A 19,125-nucleotide genomic window follows, 5' to 3' on the forward strand; every position below is an offset into this window, starting at 1 on the left:
CGGAAAGGCATGTCTGCTTGGGCGTTAGTGGCAGTTACACAGAAGCCTTCTGCGGCAGTTACACTTTGACGCGCGAGCAACGTTTAAAAAAATGAATACAAGCGCAGATATACTTTAAAAAAAAAAACTTCCAAAAATTGTTTGGCAGTCAAAAATCCGTTTCACTATCAAAATTCCGTAATTTCCGTCCATTTTCCGTGATCACGGAAAATCATTGGCCTTAAAGGGGGTCACACCAGATATTGAAAGCCAAGGTTCACATACTTTTGCCACTCAGATATGTAATATTGGATCATTTTCCTCAATAAATAAATGACCAAGTATAATATTTTTCTCATTTGTTTAACTGGGTTCTCTTTATCTACTTTTAGGACTTGTGTGAAAAATCTGATGTTTTAGGTCATATTTATGCAGAAATATAGAAAATTCTAAAGGGTTCACAAACTTTCAAGCACCACTGTGTGTGGTCTGATTACATTTTAGGGCCCATGTATACAGACACAAGGCATTAAAGCAAAAGGTCGCCCTGAAACGTGTTTATATTGAAATATTTGTGATGAGTGATGTTGGTGCTGTATTTTCATTATTCCCGTGAGAAGTTGGTCATTGTCTGGTGCGCTGACGTCATGGGGGACATTATTGGCACAGTACCAATAGTGTGTTGTGTGTGTTTTTTTTTTTTTTTAAATAGGAAAATTTAAAGCATGATTTATAACGGTCAGGATTTGCTCTGAGCTCCTAAAAACAAGAGCCACTTATTTCTCATCTCATTATCTCTAGCTGCTTTATCCTGTTCTACAGGGTCGCAGGCAAGCTGGAGCCTATCCCAGCTGACTACGGGCGAAAGGCGGGGTACACCCTGGACAAGTCGCCAGGTCATCACAGGGCTGACACATAGACACAGACAACCATTCACTCTCTCATTCACACCTACGGTCAATTTAGAGTCACCAGTTAACCTAACCTGCATGTCTTTGGACTGTGGGGGAAACCGGAGCACCCGGAGGAAACCCACGCGGACACGGGGAGAACATGCAAACTCCACACAGAAAGGCCCTCGCCGGCCACGGGGCTTGAACCCGGACCTTCTTGCTGTGAGGCGACAGCGCTAACCACTACACCACCGTGCCGCCCTAGAGCCACTTATTTATTCTCTTTTTTTTTTTTTTTTTAAAATAAAGTTCAGGTTGATCATATTCATGAGAAATTCAGTGTAGAAATAGTAGAAACAGCAAACTGTGGACTCCACGTCCCAGAACGCAGTGCAGCTGTGACTTGGCTCGGAGTTACAGATCTACAAGGATGATGTTATTGATGGGGCTGTCCATTTGTAGAATATATAGATGAAAGTCCTTCTGGATTTACCTGGAAATCTGGATATTTGACAAAACTCTTGAAAATCTCCTCCTGTTTTCCGAATGGAGAAATTTATTTTTCGGTTTTTTATGCTTTCCTAGATGCGGTGTAATACTTCTCATTGTCCTTGCATGGGCACAGTCCTTAAATAGCCTAAGGCCAAACAAAATGTGTGTTTCCGGTTACCCGACTGACCCTGTAAAAACACTGCGACCCTTCAACTGTTTATGACCACGATAAACAAACTATTTCTCGCGCCCAACCCTACCTGCTTGGCAGCCACCTGGCGAGTCAAACGAGAACCACTAGGGCACATCATATAAACCACTCGGTATTTGCCGAAAGGTACGAGGCCCGTCAGGAGTAAATTGACAACCAACACGCCCAGTTTCTATTGTGCTATAGATGTAGTTCCGGTTCACCTTACGAGCGTACATCACGACCTTGGAAATATGGCGTCTGCTAACGCCCCAATCAACGATGGTAGGTATAGAAATCACTGGACATCGTTGCTATAACGAATTTCAACTGGACAAATTTAGCTGGTGATGCTTTGTTTTGAGCTGAATGAGTGAAAGTAGATTTTGTTTTGTCATCTTCATGAAATCAAGCCACACTTTGGACTGCTGCTTCTTCTCTGCCATGACTCCTTGTTGCAAATTTCCAGTAGTGTGGATGCAGAGCTTGACGTCATGACGTCGGAGGTTTTGCAATGCGCAACTGTCAGAAAAACATGCCGGCATTGACATAAGGTCTTGATAATCACATCGGCATACGATTCTGATGGATTAGACCATTTGTAACCAGTTCTCAGTCGGAACTAGTTCTTGATTCCCATCTCTATTTAGAAAAACAACTTTATTCATCACACGTACACTTGCGAAATTCCTCTCTGCATTTAACCCATCCGAAGCAGTGAACACATCAGCAATGACCTCACACATGCAGGTCTCAACGTTAACTTTTGACCTTTAATTGCCTCAAAATTTTAGCATACACAGTTCAAGGCAATACTGATATGTTTTCTAGGGGTGTAATTGAGTTAATTAGACAAAAGTACATTTAAAAAAAAAAAAATCAAAAACTTTTATAAAAACATTTTATTTCTGCAACAGAACAAGACGAGCCCTGAAAACATGGAATGTAAACCAATATCATATATGTAAGACTTGCGTAGTACATAATGTGTCTTTTTATATAGAGTTTAGGACACAAAGCACACTTTGTTTTGCCTGTAACAATGACTAGCGATATTGCAAAGATGAGTTATAAAGCTAAAAACATTATGAAACAGTAGTCTGAACTGCAGTGCTGTCTTATTCAGTTTGCCATTGCATTTAGGAGGAAATTAAACAACCTGTCGTCCTCCTCTACATCAGCTTCCTGTGCAGCCTCTGCAAATTGTGGGCGCAGTTCATGCTGTCCTTCCGTCCACCATAGGTGGACTGCCCTTTCTGCATTACATGCATCAAGATCCAGGGTTCTCAACCTTTTCTGCTTTAAGGCCCACCTATTCATACTTATACAGAGTTGGGGCCCATTAAAAAAAAAAAGATCCCCAATTATTTTGGCTCATCTATTTGATTAGAATCTAATAATCTATTTTAAAGTGTATTAATGGGATGCAACATCACTCCCTGTTACAGATGGAAATTTAAATAAATGCAATAAAAACATATTTTTAGATTGTAGGTATTGTATTTAAAGGGCTGATGACACGAACATGACTCTATGCAATTTCTTAAATAAACTATACAACATGGCAAACATGTTAGATTTCTGTTATTATGTGAAAAGAAGCTGTTACGCGAATATCCAACTTTTAATTGCACAGCGCAAGAAAACTGGGTCCGTGGCTCGCGGCCATGTTGTGACGTCAGCGGAAGAACACGCTGCGGTTCACTGGCTGTTCTACTCTGGTTCTACTCAATGGAAATGGCGCATGAAAACGCCAGTGAACTCTCTAGTGCTAGCTCTTCCTCTTCTGGGAGTCTAGAATTGTGTTGATCTCTTCCGAATAGAATCTGATAGCCTACCCTCTTTACCCTTTGCCTCTCGTTGCTAGGCGGCAGTTACATGAAAGCCGCAAGCTTTCACAAGCAAATACATGACTGATATCACGCCGACTTTGATTACATTTATGATCATCATGTAGAATCTATAGCTCTACGTACCTTTATCTTATGTCGTTTCACAACACATGTTCTGACAGGAGGACTGTCTTTTGGATCCGGCATAGCTACTAGTAGACCCCCTCCGGAATACTGGCAGTGTTGCCAGATTGGGAGGATTCCCGCCCAGTTGGGCGGTTTCAAGTGCATTTTGGTGGGTTTTGAACATATTTTGGGCTGGAAAACTTCAGCAGTATCTGGCAACATATTTTGGGCTGGAAAACTTCAGCAGTATCTGGCAACAGATACTGCTGACGTTTTCCAGCCCAAAATATGTTCAAAACCCACCAAAATGCACTTGAAACCGCCCAACTGGGCGGGAAACCTCCCAATCTGGCAACACTGTGTAGGCACTGCTGATGGTAGTAACACACATTTGTGCTGAACTGAACACCCAAGAGATTCCTTTAAGCTGGGAAGGGTGTCAAAACAATCCAAATCGAAGTGTTCAGAGCACAGGACGGATGTTGGTGAGGGCTCCCACTTGTCACGAGTGCGCCTGACTTGCTTCACCCACTTCGCATGCAGCTCGGGATCTCTGGGAAACTTGAATAAACTTACCCCATCCTTGTGGGTTTTGGAGCAAAAGCTGGCAACACAACGCGAAGGCATAAAAAAAAATATATATAAAAATAAAATGTCTAATAATAATGATAAACTGAACACCTCTCATCAACAACAAACTGGTAAGTGAGGAGGAAGGTTCTTTCGCTGACGTCATATAGCTCCTCTTTCGTCTCCTGGGTGCTGCAGCCCCGTCAAATTTGCCCAAATAGCCGCGTTTTTTATCATAACTTGTAAAATAGGCGCCTTCGTGAATTAATATATGGATCATTGGGAATTACTTTTTATGTTATAAAACATTTGCCAAAGATGTCAAAAACGTGTCATCAGCACTTTAAAACTGTATGGATGTGCCAGAACTAAATACAAAGGCAATAGTTATGCATATTATTATGTGAAGATAATTAACAGATAATCAACGGATTACTTTTTTTTTTTTTAAGATTGTGTATATTTTTAGTCTTTGTAATTACTTGTATCTGTACATGCACAACCCCACCAGCTCTGCTGATCAACTTATCGTGTTTTTTAAATAATTATTAATTCATTGAGTTGGAAAATTATCCATCCCTTTAGTTCCCTGACATCTCAAACTACTTGATGCTTTAGACATCGTTCTACACGGGCAAACAGATGAAAACCTGGAAGAGCATAGAGGAGTACAACTTTTTATATGTGGCTGGGTTAAAGATCTGGGGATCAGGGCATTACAAGATAAAGCCTGTATCGTTTTTGCCCAGGTAAATGGGAGTTTCTGGGCTTTTTATCCTCGTCTTTGCGATGGTTGCTAGGATGCTACAAGTTTTGGTATTGGGCGTAAACAAATAACTGTCGCTCAATTTCCAATCCTCCCTGCTCTTCTCTTCCAGCAGGCATCACAGATCCATATAATTACCCACAAATGTGTATCTCTGTCTGTGATGCAGTGACTGGAGCCCAAGATGAATTTCCCCTTTGGGGACAATAAAGTGTACTTTTTATCTTATCTCATCTCTGTGTGTGCAATCTTCAGTCACTTGATTGTTTTGATGGCTGAGAATCCCTGGTCACAGATGCTACTTGATAGGGGGATGGTAAACACTATATGCACCACTTTAAAGTGCATATCCTGGACCAATTTCGTTTTTTTATATGAAAGAATGTCCTTTTACACACTCATCCAGAAGGGTAATTTTGCACAAGGCCATCTGTCTACAGTAGAAAAAAATTAAAATAAAACTGGTCTGGAAAAATCCCAAGGGAGTCTGAAGGCAGATTCGTGATGTTACCTGCAGAAGCACCAGCAGGCTGCGAGAGCTTGCACAGTTTCAGTGCACAGCCTGTGTAGACCAAGTGCTCCCATTTCTCTCTCATTGTCCGGTCTTTTGGGAAACGATAAGTACTAATCCCATCAAGATTGGTGTTGCTACACCCTCCTACGATACATCTGTTAACCATTTTAATAATTACATGATAATGTTGAAGAAATTTGCAGAAAACCACCAGGTCATTTTCTCATAAACAAACCAGCGCTGACTTGGGGTTCAGAAGGAGGTGTTCCGCACGCGACATCACGAAAATCAATATTTGCCGGGAAATCCAAATGCCAGGTTTTTTCAGAGGTGCAGCAATTCGCCTCAAATGGCTCGATTTCAATTGAATTTTAATGGGATTGCACAAGGTAAAAAAAAAAAATTGCACAAAATGCAAAATGACAGATATTTGACCAAAGTTTAATATAAAATAGAATTACATTGATCTTGCTCCTGAATTTACCTGTGATATGCACTTTAAGAACATGCACACAAATGTGCACGTGTGCCTGAACTGAGCCGATCAGAATTGCCGTTGCAAATCTCATCTCATTATCTCTAGCCGCTTTATCCTGTTCTACAGGGTCGCAGGCAAGCTGGAGCCTATCCCAGCTGACTACGGGTGAAAGGCGGGGTACACCCTGGACAAGTCGCCAGGTCATCACAGGGCTGACACATAGACACAGACAACCATTCACACTCACATTCACACCTACGGTTAATTCAGAGTCACCAGTTAACCTAACCTGCATGTCTTTGGACTGTGGGGGATATCGGAGCACCCGGAGGAAACCCACGCGGACACGGAGAACATGCAAACTCCGCACAGAAAGGCCCTCGCTGGCCACGGGGCTCGAACCCGGACCTTCTTGCTGTGAGGTGACAGCACTAACCACTACACCACCGTGCCGCCCGCCACGTGCCGTTAGAAATCGGGAAGGAAAAAAAACAAAATGATCACGGGGAGGCGAGGATGCTGGTTAATACGTTTTTGGTTTTTATAATGTATTTGCTCAATTTTTGTGCTTAAAGAATCCGACCATAGGTGTGCCTGAACGGGCCTAACTTGCTAAAATATTTCTGCCTGCATGTCTTGATCGTGCAGTGCCTGGCTTTGAGGCTAGACATACCCAGAGCAGTGGGCAGCCATGCTAACAGTGCCCAGGGAGTAGTTGGGGTTGGGTGTCTTGCTCAGCCTAAGGCCTGTCGTATGTCTTTGAACTGTGGGGGAAACCGGAGGAAACCCATGCAGACCCAGAAAGAACATGCAAACTCCACGCAGAAAGTCCCCCATCGGCTGATGGGCTCAAACCCAGAACCTTCTTCCTGTGAGATGACTCTGCTAACCACTACACCACCATGCCGCCCTGGTGGCCAGTACAGTGTCGTCTTCCTTGTGCCAGCAGATAGATGCCTAGAATTAAAGCCAATTTGTCATCTGTTGATCTCTAAAGCTTATAACATGGTTTGTAGTTTAAATTCCTACTGGTGTGTATTTTCTTTCTTTTTCTTTTTTTCTTTCTTCCTGTAATCACAAAGACTCTGCGTTGACTGTTGATTTACCAGTTGAATTTTAAACAATAGAAATAAACACCTCTACAGTTGATTATTAAACTGCTAGCAGTTCTTCATTAGAAATGGTAAGTGTTGATTTGTTTCCATACCACACGAGAGTAACCGTCGGTCTCAGGTATGTAATTAGCATTTTGTTCTACATGGCTGTCAAACATGACTGTAGAGAAGGAGGTAGCTCTTGGATCGTTTCATTACTTCAAAAGGGCACATTCTCAGTAGTGTAATGATGGGCTTGCAGTGGCCTCAAAGTTTAGGGGAATAAAAGGGTACGAGGCAGAGAATAGGAGGGTACAATTTAAAAAAGGCTGAAGCCCTTCACTGTGAACCATGGGCGAGAAAAATGGAAAAGTGGGGTTATCTGAGACAGTTTCAAGGCATTTGGGGAGGAATTTCCAACTTATTGTAAACAGCAAAATAGAGTCTGACGTGATTTGGTAATCAAATACTGAGAATTTTAATAGAACTGCCATATAGTAATGAATTATATATTTGATGTTTACAAAATCAAGTAACAGTTACAATAATTTGATTTTGTAAACATCAAAAATGTTTTGTGCAGTCAAATTTCTTTGATTCATTTTTCAATTTCTGAACAATCTGAGTATTGATCGAATCCTAAATCTTCTATAACAGTGACCTGTAATGATGTCAGGTACTGAACTTGATTCAGGTTGTTTACATGTTCCATCTTCCCCTTTAGCCTTTTTTTTTTGAAAGGAACTGCTCTGTTGCCTTTTGCACAAGTCTGTTCACTTCAGATGAACTCAAAGTAGGTCCATATTTATTGATCTATAGGCTATTCTCTTTATATGAAGGAGGTTGAGTTTAAAAGGTTTTTCATATATTTTGGGAAAAAATATATCTATCACAGTATTTTCATTTGGCATTGTACTATGTTAAGTGAATCTATATTCATCTGACAATGAGTGGCAGTTCTTGCAACAGCAACTGTACAAAATCAAATATTTATTTTAACGATTACTGTTAACATTAATTGCATGATAGAGGTCAAGTCTTTGATATGTGACTCCCCTTCAAGGATACATTGCATTCCATTGCAAGTCAAAATGTAAAGTGTCAATGCGAGTGGGTGGGTTTGACCCAAAACAGGCCATATACAATAATGGGATAGCGAGCTTGCCTGCTCGCTCAGCATTTATACATGGTCCCATATACAGACGTATTCGGGGTGGATCCAGGCAAATGGGAAGGGGGTGGGGTCAACCCAGTAAGGCCGGAGGGCCGCCAGAGTCCCCTGGAAACTCTGCAGTTTTTAAATGTCCAGAGATGCATTTTGAGCTGTCGGAGACATGTTGTAAATGAAATCTGTGAAAGACAATTACTGTATCAAAATGTTGTTTTAAAACTAGGAACTTTCAAAACCATTTTATTAGTCACTGAAAATGATATTGTCAGAGTTGCAGGTATATGCATAGAACATAATTACAACTGGTTGTAATTATGAAAGTTGCATCGTCGTATATAATTCATTACCACATGACACTACAATGTAGTATACTGACCACAAAACACCTTATATCAATAAATTATTATTGTTTTAGCAACTGCAATTTGAGCTCCTGGGGAATTTTTAAGCAGACTGTCACAGGATAGAAAAGTCTGAAATGTTATCTGTCCATCCAAATTTCAGCCTTTCTGAATGACGGGCCAAAGGCCTGGATCAATGCGACTGGGGGTCCGGGGCCCTAAGCTGAAGGGCTTTAGATGTCTTGGAGATGGCTTCTCAGCTATTTCCAGGCGTATGTTTGTGATCTTCAAAGGCCAAATTACACTAGACATTAGTTGCTAATTAGATGACAAATTGAAGATAATTTACAAGAAAATGTCAGAAGTTTCAAGAAAAACCTGCTTAAAGTTCTACCCAAGAAAACAGTAGCACACACCGGTCAGCTCCATGTCTAGAAAAATGTATTGGGGGGGTCAAGGACGTTCCAGTTGGTTACAACTTACTGGTACTCGTATATAGGTACGATAACACTCAAACATTGTGAAGAGTGACCATTTTTATACTATTTATAATAAGTCTAAGAAATTTAGTAACTTATAAAACTATTCATCATAGAGTTAAAATTTTGAGTCCAAGATTCCAAGTAACTTTGGAACAAAACTTTTAAAATGACTCAAAACTAGACACGGTAATATCATTTGGCATACGGACTAAAATCTGCTGGACTAGGACTTAGAAAATAGAAGAAAACACCGCGAAAGAGAAACCAATCGAAACCGAAAGTGTGAAAGTGAGTATCATGCCGTTACCATGGGAAATAGTCTTTTATGATTTGCGGAAGTGGGAGCTCAGTGCTCCAACTCGTGTGACCTGAGTAAGGGGACAAGTTTTGTGTTTCATCTAATTTAGAGAATTTAAAAAAAATAATTGGCAATGGGCACATAGGAAAGTATCAAGTTTCAGTATGTTTATCATGCTTGTAGGAAGATATTTATCTAAATACATGACCGACTCATTCTAAACCTGCTGAGCTTCTCTGGAGAAGCTACCCCAGAGGGTTAAAATACAATGGGGAGAAGAAGAAAAAAAAAAAAAAGGTCAGGGTCCAAAATCTGTAGTCGTCTATTTTCTTTTAACATTAGTGGTAAACCTAGCCAGCTGATAAGTGTTGCGTGGTGTCAGGCCAGAATGCACTCCTACTCGCTGATGAGAGGCGACTCGTCATTGAGAGCGTCTGTGATCGGCCAATCACAGGCCGTGTTACGACATGATGTATTCACCCAGTGTAACATTTGGAAGAAAATTAGAAGTAGATTAGACCCATATCTTTACCATTTTTCATGGACCAGCCGGTTTGATGCTTTTGAAATACAGATGGACAAATGTGAAAATTACCGGTCGATGTCCAGCCTTATTTCCTACACTGTTATGTCGATGCACAAAGTTTCCATGCCCTGTTCAAATCCAACAGGACTCGCCCAGCTCGCTTTTCACTGCATTCGTGTTATGAGCGAAAAAACCTATAGGACCTACTATTAAATATAAATTTATCATAAACTCTTCAGCTCAATCCCACAAATTTTATTTTTAAAAAACCTTATTAATTGAATAAAAACAGCAGGCACATCTCAGTATCTGCAATACTAAAATTTTTTGGGGGCATGTGTGCTGGGTGCACGCCTCCTTAAATCTGCACCGCCAGGTATTTTCACTCCATCATAGTGATGGCTGAAGTTAGACTTAGCCGTGGCTCAAAGCCTTTTTGAAAACCAGGCATCGAACGTGCCACTCCGCTTCTTAGTCATCATTTCTAGCCATGTGGTAGCGTGGCTCAAACACAGTACATGAAACACCTGTCAACACCTTGTCAGCCAATCAGATTACATCTTGGTTGCAGCATAATGGCTGCCTCCACTTCCTACGGGCGTGTTAGTATTTGGCCATTATTTAGTTGAATAAAACTTGGTTTCAAATCGCACGCTGCTCAGTTTTGTACAGATGTAGAAAAAATTTCTTGTTACTCGGTGAAAAATGGGCCGCAGTGGCAAATCCTACTACAGACGGCGATTTGCCGCCATCGACCGGCTACTTTTGAGTCCTCTGGGCTTGTATTTTATTATAGACCTGCCGGCATTTGCTTCACTTCCTTTCGGCATGTAATTTGCACCATTACTGTTACTATGCAAATCCTACAGCAGAACTGGAATGAGAAGATTGCATTACTCGACTGATCACTCGATCTGTTTGTTTGTTTTTTTCTCTCTGGTCTTTGCCCCCACATACAGCTATTTTAGCAGCAATTTAGTAATACTTGCTGCACATTGGAAATTCTTGCATGCTTAGACTGTTTCTCACCAGCATAGTGTTCGCTGTGCTCTCTTGGGAAAATGCTCTTGGCACTTTTGTCCTCAAAGCACTTAATTAGCTCTCATGTAAACAAATGGGATTTACTGGGCTCCTATAGAAGTGAAGCACACCTAATTTGAATTTGTGTGTTTGTAGACAGGCGAGAGCCTGAGTCGGTGATTAGGGAGTGCTGTTCTTTTTTTATTTTTTATTTACACCAACACTTCTGCTCCTTTATGGTACATAACTTGCTTTTTGAGATTCAGGGCACCTGGTAGGTGCCCTCGCATTCTTTCTGTCTCTCACAGAGCAGTGGTGTGTGTGTGTTTTTTCACATGGAGAAAAGGCAGAAATCTATAAGGGAGAGTTAAGTAGATTGGTGTCCTTGTAAAGGTGACTGAGGTGGTGTATACATTAGACCGTATCCGTATCGTTTTTGTCGCGGATGCACTGTCCGTGCACATTAAAACGCCGGGAAACGACTCCACAGGCGGAACAACTTGAATCCGCCAGGGCCCACGTATTCAACCCAGTTCGTATCTGATCCGGTGCTGTGTAAACATTGAGATACGAGGAAACGCAGTGCTGAGCTCTAGCTGACGTCGTCATTGGACAACGTCACTGTGACATCCACCTTCCTGATTCGCTGGCGTTGTTCATGCCACGTTGGTCATGTGATGCGACTGCTGAAAAACGGCGCGGACTTCACTTCCTGCTATTGTTTCCACCTTGTATCACCTTTTTGTTTTTCATTAAAGAGTATAAAAGTATGAATTAGGGCTGCACGATATCAGAAAAATATGCGATATTCGATAACATGACTGAATATCTCGATGTCGATATGTATCACGATAATTAAATATATAATGTTTTTCTTACCTCTACTCGCCGTTCTGCCCTGTATCTAGCATTTAAAAAAAAAAAAAAAACACCCAATGCATCGCTTCCATTCCAACATTATTTTTTATTGGAAAAACATGGCTACACCTGCAATGGTGTCCATCAATCATCTTTAAATCTCTTAATTTTTGTGAGCGCAGCAGAAAATGTCTTAAGTTGAAGTAAACAAAAAACTGAAAACTACATTACATTAACATAAAGCATTCAAAATGGCAATTTCAGCGGCTCCCGGGAGATGAAGATGAGCGACACAGATTCACCATAAACTCAAACACAATCTGTTAATAACACATGCGGGTGAGAGAGCAGTGGTGTGTGTGTGTGTGTGTGTGTGTGTGTGTGTGTGTGTGTGTGTGTGAGAAAGAGAGAGTAAGAGCGGTTGTGTGTGCGAGAGAGAGAGTGCGGTTTTATGTTTTTATGCTTCTGTACAGCAGTGTTTGTCCCAGTGAGCCGCCCCACCACTGTTTTACACGTCTTGCAAAGTACCGGAGTTTGCAGTATGTCATCCCTCTTGAATCCAAAGTACTTCCAAATAGCAGACGTGCATTTTTTTTTTTTTTTGGGAAACCAGTTCCTTCTCACACAAGTTTGTCTCACCACACTTGCTACTGCTCCCACCTTCCGCCATCACCACGAGGCTTTTACTTGTTTTGCAATAGGGGGCGGAGTTATCCCGCGGCACTTGTTGACATTCAAATGTGATTGGACGGCACAGAAAAATGTGCCTTTTATCGAAATTTAAGTAATTTTTGCGGTATGTGTATCGCAAACTATGATATCGCGATATCGATACTTTTTCAATATATTGTGCAGCCCTAGTATGAATATAATGCTTTGCTTTGTCATTCTTAATGTTGTTCATGGTAAGATGCAAATACTGCCCATTGTGTAGTTGTGATTGTCTTTAGGCTTGCCATCCTTCCACTTGCAAGTGGTGAGTGACTTGCGCATGCCCGATATGCACTCAGCGGCTCAGTCCCGAATCACTGCTCGTGCGCTTCACTCGCGCGCTCTGTAAGCTGCGCAGGGCCGGAGTGTGCACCCTCCAGAGGGCACTCGCTGTTCAGGGCGGAGTGATTTGGAGCGCAGCCGCTGAGGAGGAAGCGCTGAGCCGCACTGACACATTTCAACTTGCGTGCCGTCTAATTAGTCATGTGATTAGCGTATCCGTGTATTGGCGTTGCTGTGTGCACGCGAATCATGTATTGGCGTTGCTGTGTGCACGCGAATCGTTTTAAAAACGTTAATCTGATGATCCGCTGATACGGTCTAATGTAAACACTACCTGAAGCAAAGCCTTGAAGGGTGTTAGTGTGTGCCCCTGATGTTTTGTCCTTATTAGCAGTACACGACTACACTATTTGTGAGGCTTTCAAAAAACTTAAATTGTATTACTCAATTTGCACTGTAAACATTGACTTGTGTCATACTTTTTCTCCCACTTTTTGTAATCTCTTGTTATCTGTCTTGTCTAGCCTGACCCAGAGGGGGTTAAATTTGCATGGGGTCCTGGGGTGATTTTCCTGTTTTACAGGTGATTTTATTTCCATCGCCATGTCATTTGTCTTTCTCCTCTGAGAAAATTACAGGCTGAATTAGCCACCGTTTTCCATCAAACTTGAGTATTTTTAGTCCCGTTTGGATGCACGTCCATGATTTTCTATGTAGATGTCACCTGGGGTTTGGGAGGGGGAGACAATGCTTGACTGATGCTGCTTGCCGTCTCGTAGCATGCATAACCGTGCCTCTCCCTTAGATATGAAACACTTGACAAGTTGTTAAAATGAAAAAGGGATGTTTTCGAAGAGGCACTCAACCATATACTTGTTCTGGATGGTAAACTTTACACATGCTACCTGGGAAAGCAATTTCAGGAAAAGGAAGGACAAAAAGCCCTGCAGGCTGATTTTAAAGAAGCCGTTGTAGTGGTAGCGACAGATATGACATGACATTTACTTTAAGACACACTTTATGACATTTACTTTACAGGCATGTAACGATTCTCTCAATTTGAGTCCCAGTATTAGGTTCATGATTTAATTTTCCCCACAATTTTTTTTTTTTTTTTTGGGGGGGGGAATTAAATATAGAAGAATTTATGTAGACGTTTTTTATGTAAATGTAGGAAAAAATGCAACGTTCATCAACTTAAATATTCCTTTTGTTTAAATTAAAAAAAATTCTTAACAGCATTTATTTTCCCACATTTGTGAAGGTTGGAGGAAAATGGTCTAACTAAAATATTCATTTAATGAAAAACGGAAGTAGTTTATTAATAGGCCTTTTTCTTAAAGTGAGGCTGCCTTTTGGTTTCATAAAATCGGTGAAATTTAGTTCCCTCTGAAATTTGGTCATTGTGATGTATGTTTATTTCTGTAATAGCTCACAAAATATCAGGCCATTCTGTGGCTGGGAAATTATTTAAGTTGAGTGGATTCCCGAGCAAATAATGTGCATGAAATCGCTTGCTTCACACAGTCAGTCAGACAGAGGAAGTCCGTGTGTGCATGTGCAGGTTTACTTTCTTCTTCTTTTGGGTTTTACGGCAGCTGGCATCCACAGTGTTGCATTACTGCCATCTACAGATTTACCTTTGACGATGCACTGACAGTTCCATCGTTCTGTCTGTTAAGCTCCAACCTGCTGCTGACCTTCTACCGCTCATCCATTGAGAGCATACTGACGTACTGTATTACAGTATGGTATGGCAGCTGCACTGCTGTAAACAGGGAGAGGCTCCAGAGGGTAGTAAAGGCAGCACAGAGGATCATTGGCTGCCCTCTCCCCTCCCTGATGGACATTTACACCTCCTGCTGCCTTAGCAGAGCTAAGAACATTATCAAGGACAGCTCCCACCCTGGCTTTGATCTGTTCGATCTGTTGCTCTCAGGGAGGCGCTACAGGTGCATCAGGGCAAAGACAAATCGATTAAAAAACAGCTTCTTTCCAAAAGCCATAACCGCCCTGAATTCGGATATGCTCTGACTTTATAGTCTATTTTATTTTACTAATTTATAAATGTGCAGTACTTTATAAGGTGACTCTCTATGCAATACTTTTTATAATATGCAATACCACACTCCAAAATGTGAAACGCAACACATGCACCTCAGGACTGTGCACCTTACACACAACACATGCACCTCAGGACTGTGCATCTTACGCACAGCACATACACCAAGTCTGTGCACCTTACCTTACCTTGCAATAATTCATAATGTGTAATATTTTTATCTTATGTGACTCTCTCGTGCAATAATTTCCAATGTGACTGTCACTGTGCAATACTTTTATATGTGCAATACCTCACTCCATAATGTGTAACACAACACATACACCTCAGACTGTGCACCTTACCCCCCTCTTTTTTTTCTTTCTCTCTTTTCCCTTCCCCCCTTCCCCTCTCTCTCTCCCTCTCTACACGCTGTTTGCACTGATATTGGAGATGCTTTAATCTCATTGTACATGTGTATAGTGACAATAAAGGCATTCTATTCTATTCTGTCGCGAAATGAACAGCTGATCACACCGAGGTGCTCGCTGACTGCCGATATTTATTAGTTTGGGCCTGCATTTCCTTTCCTTCGCAACATAACGTCTTTTTCTTCTCACTTACTGTAGTCAGTCTTTCATGTTTGATTCGTACGCTTGCGTCCTCCATTTTTCTCTCCTGTTTTCAAATTTGTATCCCACAATGCCTTGCATGAACAGGGAAAGCCCACCGCATGATGTAGTATCTTGAATTGGGTCATGGTGAAGCAGGAAAACATAGCAGTGAATTTAGGGCCACGTGGCTCTAAATTCATTAATTGTTCTATTTATTAAAAAAAAAAAAACAAATAAAACTGGAAGTCTGTGATTTGATTTCAGTAGCTTTTGTTCCACTAAACAAAAATAATTGGGTGTCGGGAAAATTCTTATGACCTACAGTTGAAAAATCTGAAAGGCAGTCTAGCTTTTAATCAACTTTTCTGAACGTTTTACTACCTCCATTTGCTTCGATTTTCTTTCGCTTTCAGAGGTATGTAAAAAATTTTTTTGATTTCTTCAATCTTTTTGTATTACTGCACAACAGCTCTTTCCCACCTTGAAGACCCCCTCCAAATGGTATTAGAGCTGTGTTCCTTCTGCCGAGGGTGAAATCTGCTGTCTCAAAAATGCAATTACATCTAGGAAAAACTACGAGATTTATGCAGCCTGATTTTAGTGATTTTTTTTTTTTTTTTAATTGTCAATTCGAAGAGTCATAAGCATCACTATTTTGTCACAGTATATATTGTGACATGCCTTTTTACTTTTATATTCACACATACACAAGATCATCAGCTTTTAGTTTTCTATAAATAATGACTAGCTGTATCGCTGCTGGTTCCTTAAAGGAACAGTCCACCGTACTTCCATAATGAAATATGCTCTTATCTGAATTGAGACGAGCTGCTCCGTACCTCTCCGAGCTTTGCGCGACCTCCCAGTCAGTCAGACGCAGTCAGACGCGCTGTCACTCCTGTTAGCAATGTAGCTAGGCTCAGCATGGCCAATGGTATTTTTTTGGGGCTGTAGTTAGATGTGACCAAACTCTTCCGCGTTTTTCCTGTTTACATAGGTTTATATGACCAGTGATATGAAACAAGTTCAGTTACACAAATTGAAACGTAGCGATTTTCTATGCTATGGAAAGTCCGCACTATAATGACAGGCGTACTAACACCTTCTGCGCGCTTCGGCAGCGCATTGATACGGAGCTCAGATATCAATGCGCTGCCGAAGCGCGCAGAAGGTGTTAGTACGCCTGTCATTATAGTGCGGACTTTCCATAGCATAGAAAATCGCTACGTTTCAATTTGTGTAACTGAACTTGTTTCATATCACTGGTCATATAAACCTATGTAAACAGGAAAAACGCGGAAGAGTTTGGTCGCATCTAACTACAGCCCCAAAAAATACCATTGGCCATACTGAGCCTAGCTACATTGCTAACAGGAGTGACAGCGCGTCTGACTGCGTCTGACTGACTGGGAGGTCGCGCAAAGCTCGGAGAGGTACGGAGCAGCTCGTCTCAATTCAGATAAGAGCATATTTCATTATGGAAGTACGGTGGACTGTTCCTTTAAATATCTAATGACTTTTGTAGAAAATACAACCCACCAACTCACTCCTCCTGTTTTAGTTTTTATTGTTGTCTGGGTGTGAGTTTTTTCTCACTGAGAATGTTTTAAAAAAAATAATAATTTATAGCACCCCCAATGAATTAATCCAATCAGAATTGGGTGAATGCTGTCTGTTTGTATGCACTTTTTTCACCGTGCCGGCATACCATTGTAGCACAAGAATTTCATTGTTTCTTGTGGATTCTGGGAAAACGTGAAAACCTGTGTCACTTGACTAAATGGCTAAATTCTGCAAAACAGCCAAAAAAAGACCAGTTTTGACATTTAGTTTTTCTACCCCAAAAATACAGTAATTTCTCACTTTACTTTAAGAAAACATAAATATGAAAGTGTTTATTTGGACTACTTTTTAACCTTGCCTTAGCTGTAAAGATCATGTTTAATGCACTGCTAAGAATGATTAGTCAAACTAAAGATGTCTTAAACCTTGCTCGCCAAGTGTGCATTTCTCATGCAAGGAATGATTTAAATTGTTGGATAGCGAAGTACCAGAGCAAAATGAACATTTCAGAACTGACTGAACTAGTGCGAGACTCCTGTTTAAATGCTACGGGTGACTTTTCGCTCGGGGATGCGACAGAGACTGATGCTGATAATCTAAACGAGAACTCCTTTCCCATGGTAAACTTATCATTCTTTAGAATTTGGCACTAATGTTGTTTTTCCATAAGCAAATTAGATTATATATGTCGAGGTAGAGGAGATGTCTTTCAGTGGACTTGAAATGGAATCTCGAAATGCAATTTTCTTCACTTTTGGGAGTAAGCAGATTTTTAAAATGCTAGAACTTTGTGGTTGAAAGACATGCAAAAGTGAAAAAAATATTTCAGCCCAGGAAATTGTGTAGTGTGTTAAATTTCAAACTTTTGGAACTTGAATGTAATAAATAAAATTCAATCTATCAAAAACACAGCTCGGCCTCAGAGAAAGCTTAGTAAAATTTGTGTGTTCCAGCTTCTGAATCACTTTTTTCCTTCTTCCTTCCACCTTTTTGCTCTCAACAGGATGCGGAATACAACTGTGATTCAGCTTCTAACAAAGCCTTTCAACTGCACTGCACACACCGTCTTGGCTGGTCTCTGAAAGGTTTATTGGGGTTCTGCACTACTCAGGTATGTAATCTGAAATTGTCTGGCATGCTTGGTCATTTGTGTGTGAGGGGCAGGTGCTTAGTACAGACCTTTTGATTTTATTATTATTGTTGAATCTTCATCGTATGCACAGTGTGCACGTATGAGTAGTTGTTGTCAGGATACATGCGTTCTCTGTAATAAGTTGCTCTGTGACTGTGATTACATCCTTTATCATGTGAGGTGGGGGGAATGCAAAGTATCCAGCATTATCCTTCTCTGCATTACATGTGCAGTTGCATGCGAGAGTGTAGTATACCTACATAGTTTGCACATGACGTCACAGAGTCGGGGATTCCCTAGTGGCGGACATCTTGTGGGTCAAGCTTACCGTACGGGTCACTGAGCACACATTGTAACGCGCGAGTACAAAGTCTTCAAAAGAACCCAAGCAGGCTATTTAAAGCTAGCAATGGTGCACACCTGTTGTATTCACGGCTGTCGTAATAGGTCAGATGATGACATCAAGCGGAGCTTTTATGGAATTCCCACTGTACGGGAGCACGAAGGCGAGCAAACAAAGAAACTCAGCATACAAAGGAGAAATCTATGGCTTGTGAGAATCAACCGCAAGGATTATCAGCCTTCCAAACACGGCAAAGTCTGCTCCGATCGTTTTATAAGTGGTAAGTTGTTTAAATAAACAATCAATTGTGTTTAAGTTTGTTTTTGGAAACCAAAACATCATGTAAACAATCTCTGGAGAATGCCTAACTGGAACCGCTGAGTGTACGTTTACATTGTAATGTACACTTAATATCGCTCGTTTGTCACATTTCTACTTGTCACTTCACTCACGCAAGGGTCATTTTTGAAAAACATTTTGGGTCTATTCTGTATGCAGGGATGCAAACAGCGCGCCTTTTGGCAGATGCCGCCTTTTTCACGGCTGAATTGCGCAGATCTGATTTTGTTTTTATTTATTTATTTTTTTAGGGGGGGCGTTGGAGTGCCTGATTATAATTTCAAAGTAAATTATGTATTAAAATTACTAAATAAGCAAATCCGTTACAGTCCATGAAACATAGGAAGTACAACCCCGATTCCAAAAAAGTTGGGAAAAAGTACAAATTGTAAATTAAAAACAGAATGCAATGATGTGGAAGTTTCAAAATTCCATATTTTATTCAGAATAGAACATAGATGACATATCAA

The 19,125-nt window shown here is 40.9% G+C and overlaps 1 protein-coding gene across 4 annotated transcripts in view; it reads left to right on the forward strand.

The window, feature by feature from the left end:
- ndst2a (N-deacetylase/N-sulfotransferase (heparan glucosaminyl) 2a) overlaps window positions 1-19,125 on the forward strand; it is a 346,042-nt gene that overhangs the window by 78,687 nt on the left and 248,230 nt on the right. For all 4 annotated transcript variants that reach the window (XM_060926282.1, XM_060926279.1, XM_060926277.1 and 1 more), the window contains one exon: window positions 17,845-17,952. The gene's annotated coding sequence lies outside the window, so the exon portion shown is untranslated. The remainder of the gene's footprint in view (window positions 1-17,844; window positions 17,953-19,125) is intronic.

Source organism: Neoarius graeffei, chromosome 7 (genome assembly GCF_027579695.1).
Source record: "Neoarius graeffei isolate fNeoGra1 chromosome 7, fNeoGra1.pri, whole genome shotgun sequence".
Classification (NCBI taxonomy): Eukaryota; Metazoa; Chordata; class Actinopteri; order Siluriformes; family Ariidae; genus Neoarius; species Neoarius graeffei.